The sequence below is a fragment of the Manis pentadactyla genome, chromosome 9 (genome assembly GCF_030020395.1).
Source record: "Manis pentadactyla isolate mManPen7 chromosome 9, mManPen7.hap1, whole genome shotgun sequence".
Lineage (NCBI taxonomy): Eukaryota > Metazoa > Chordata > Mammalia > Pholidota > Manidae > Manis > Manis pentadactyla.
Window position 1 is genome coordinate 44,289,557 of NC_080027.1, and position 4,522 is coordinate 44,294,078.

Consider the following 4,522-nt stretch of genomic DNA (forward strand, 5'->3'; position numbering starts at 1 on the left):
AATGAAGCAAATTGTTTCATTAATTTTTCAGTGGTTTGCATTCATTAAACAGAACTCCTCTTTTTCATTGATGATACAAAGGGGGAATATGGACTTCTACTTAAGGACATCAAGAAAGGAGGTGAGGCTTCAGCTGAAAGCTGAATAGTAAACAGATATTCATTAAATGGGAAAGTCTCAGGGACAGGAGAAAATCTTTAAAAAGCAAGATATAATGACAGGAAAGAATGAAATAGATGTTGGAGCATTTTAAAATATTTTTATTTGGATTCCAAAATAAATTTCTTAATGACTGTAAGTTTGTAAGGGAAGTTGAACTGAATGACAACAGGAATATTAACAGCATACAGTTATGTAGTGCTCTTTATATGTCAAACATTCCTGTAAGCCTATTATTTTCAAAGAATGTTTTCAAGCATTATTGTTCAAGTGATTATATTTCAAGTAACCCGCTTTTCCATATGAGAAAGAATGATTGTTATCCCCACTGATTAGTTGAGGTACATGAGGCCCAGAAAACTTGTAATAACATGGCAGAGGATACGCAGCAAGTAAATGCTGGAGCTGAGACACAGTTTGTAGAATCCATAATTTTAACTGCTTCACTGTAAAGTTGACCATGTGGACAGAGTAGAGGTTTCAAGTTGCTTTATGGGGCCTTCATGCTGGGAAGTATAAGATATTACAGCTGCAAATTTTTGGGATTCCATTAAAAAGTTGGGGGTTATATAAAAAGGTGTGATCATTGCTGAAAACAATCTAGCAATATTGGTGAGTAAGACACAATGAAGGAGTAACCACGGAGATGACATTGGGAACAGAGTTGTTCAGAGGCTGAATCTACATGAGTCAGCCACCAAATAGAGATTTCCACTGAATAGAGACTCTGAGGGAATGGGAAAACAGTTTTCTTTTTTCCTACAGAAATTTGGTATTTTGCTGTCATGTATAAAAATAGATATAAAAATCCTCCCTAAAATAATCCTAAACCCACTGGAATATATTGGTTGCATTGTTGGTAACATTGGATGGAAAAAGACTAATTAAATAGAAAGCCAAATCAACTTGTTACCATTTTCACGTACAGTAAATGGATTTTATTACCCAGTCACACCATACAACAGTGAGTTCACTCACCAAACATAATCAAAAGTAAAATTCAGCCTGAGGAATGATAACTTTCTCTTAGACCCTTGCTATTTCTGTATCCAAGGTATGAAATGTTGTGTTTTTTAATAGTTTTGCCTCTTTAATTTGAAAATTTAGATGAAAGATAACTTTGAGACCAGGAATCTCATTCATCAGGCTTAATTCACACATTTGCCAAGAAAGAAATAATCTCACAGAACTTGTTGGATGGGCCCTCAACATAGATTCTGAAGTGGAAAAAGATGCTGAAAATTAATTGAAGGTCATGGGAACTATATTCTACATTAAAGGAGTTATCAGTTTCAATGTGTAAGAGAAAAATATCCTTCAAGTCCAAGGGAATATAATAGGTGCAAGCAAATGAATAAAATGGAACATGTGCTAACATTTCCTATCAGAATGAATGGCCATGAGGAACAGGAAACTGAGTTATGTATACTATGCAAGGGTAGCATGAACAGGAAAAGGTAGTTAAAGGAAACATAAAGTAGGAGAGATATGCATTAGGGGTGTGGATGTGGAAAATCACCACACATTCATTTAAGGTAAAATTCCAAATAAATTTATTCTACTCCATTATGTAAACATATTGATGTATCACTTTGTCCAGGAAAACCTTATTATTTACAATTCTGTGTGATTGGCAAAAGTGATAATTTCGAGATGGTTTATCCCATCCTACTGAGCAAAGAAAAATTAGACCCTATGTTGTAAATAGCCATTATATTAACAGGAAATATATCAAAACTGTTATATTTATCAAGATGCCATATCCAAAATTGAATCCCACTGAACAAACATAATTACCTATTCAAAACTGTATGTATTTGAAGTAATTTTATTTCTCATGTTCAAAATTCTGATATATTTTACTAAATAGTAATTAAGACCAATTTTTCCTGCGCATATTATCAAATGAAGATATTACTTATGTAATGAAAATTTTTTCCTAAAGATATCAAATGCGTAGCAACTGTTACTGTTTGGGCATTATATTATTAAGGAAATTTTTTTCCATATCAAAATTTGCAGATCTAAATTTTCGTTAGCAGTTTTTATTATCATTTATTTTCTCTCCCTAAAATACCTAATTTTGTACAAGTTTCAGAGGGAACAACTCTCTAGCATCCACTTCTAGAATGAAGGTAAGGTCTAAATACAGTGTCACATCACTTTCTATGCACATGACACTTGTAATATGCATCATACAGTAAATCACTGTCTCTTTGACATTAAGGATCTGACTTTATAAGTTCTTACTACCCAATGCTTACTATAGCACTGGAATAGTGGATATTTTTTCATTTCTTTCAATTTAATTGCTTGGCTAAATACTTCTAGGGTAAGGACTCCAGAAAGAGATATATAGGTAATATATTAATTAAATACCTATATCCTGTTAACAAAGAAAACCAAACTGATATTCAATGGAATAGTTTTTAACAGACAATACACAGCCATTTGCCTTCACATCATTAGAAATATATCTTCTTTCAGTAGTGAGTGTGCACATGCAGTTGGTGTCGAGTGGGTGTGTAGATAGTATTCAAGTGTGTGTGTGTATGTGTGACAGAGAGACAGAGACACAGAAGACACGGAGGGGAACACAGGGAAGTTTTGGGGGGAAAAGGACAGAAGAGACTGGAATCGTAAATAAATCATTTAGGAGTCCATATCTGCATTCCTGGAAACACTTAATTGCCCCAGCAGTAAATTGCTATATCTGACAAAGTGCCATTTGAAAGCACATTCAACCTCTGATTGTATGAATCTAGGTGAGAACAGAAAACAGAAGACAGACACTCAACACAAACTGCCATCTTGAATCAGAAGCTCTAAAGCAGGCAGCTCTGAGCAAACATGTTCAAGCTCAACGGCACAGTCTTCATGCCCTCGTTGCTGACGCTGATTGGAATCCCTGGCTTGGAGTCTGTGCATTTCTGGATTGAGATTCCCTTCTGTGCCGTGTACATCATTGCTCTGTTTGACAGTTCCCTGCTCCTGCTCACCATCAAATCTGAGCGCAGCCTCCATGAGCCCATGTACCTCTTCCTGGCAATGCTTGGAGTAACAGACATTGCTCTCAGCACCTGTATCCAACCAAAAATGTTAGGAATATTCTGGTTCCATTTACCAAACATACACTTTGATGTCTGTCTCTAGCAGATGTGGCTCATCCACACATTCCAGTCACCTGAGTCTGGTATCCTGCTGGCCATGGCCCTGGACAGCTATGTGGCCATCTGTGATCCTCTGAGACATTCAACCGTGTTTACCCACCAGCTTCTCACTCAGATCGGGGTTGGAGTGACACTCAGAGCAGCCCTTCTGGTAGCTCCATGTCTCATCCTCATCAAATGCCGGCTGAAATACTGCTGGACCACTGTGGTCTCCCACTCATACTGTGAGCACACGGCCATGCTGGCGGCAGAAGATATTCAAATCAACAAGACCTATGGTCTGTTCGTGGCTTTCAGTATCCTCGGACTTGACATCACCTTCATCACACCCTCCTACATCCGGATATTTGTAACTGTCTTCAACCTGCCCCAAAAGGAAGCGCGACTCAAAGCTTTTAACACCTGCATCGCCCATATTTGTGTCTTCCTTGAGTTTTATCTCCTGGCTTTCTTCTCCTTCTTTACACATAGGTTTGGATTCCACATTCCACCCTACATTCTTCTGTCCAACCTTTACCTGCTTGTCCCCCCTTTGCTCAATCCTGTTGTGTACGGCGTGAAGACCAAACATTTGAGATCGGGTCGCCAAGATTTTCCACTCTAAATGTATATCTTGATTTCTTATTATTGTATTTTATATCAGACAAGAAAATGTCACCCAGAAACATTTGTTGTTGGTGAGAGTCTGTGCTTTCTGAAGTCATTTTCTGCTGAAGTTTAGAGCTGTAAATTTCCACTCAAGACAGTTAAGATCTAATTCCTATTTAACACTTTCAGTTTTTAAGGATACAAAATTAATTCATCAGTAGATGATGTGTTAGTTAAAAACCATTAAGACCTGTTTTTGGATCAATCAGTGAAGATTTTTCTTTTGTTTCCGAATGGGAAGCTTTTTAAAAACACATTTAATTTAAGTTGTATCCTCTGATTAATAGTACTCAGTGCATGGATTTCTTTAAAAAGAATAAATTAAGTCTAATGTGAATAATTACAATAATAATGAACTACTTTTTGTCTTCTACTTTCCTTGTGTCATCATATAAGACATCTGATGCCTTATAATCATCTGAGCCCTAATAAGATTCAGGTGTTTAATTTTGGATTGCAATGCAATTTATGCAGTTTGTTTTTAGAACATTTGGAGTTAAAGAAATTGAAATATATAGTATTGAGAGTTACCATAGACTCCACAC

The 4,522-nt window shown here is 36.4% G+C and overlaps 1 pseudogene; it reads left to right on the forward strand.

Moving 5' to 3' along the window:
- Positions 1-3,009: 3,009 nt before the first annotated feature.
- Positions 3,010-3,946, forward strand: LOC118912177 (olfactory receptor 52A5-like; annotated as a pseudogene).
- Positions 3,947-4,522: the final 576 nt, after the last annotated feature.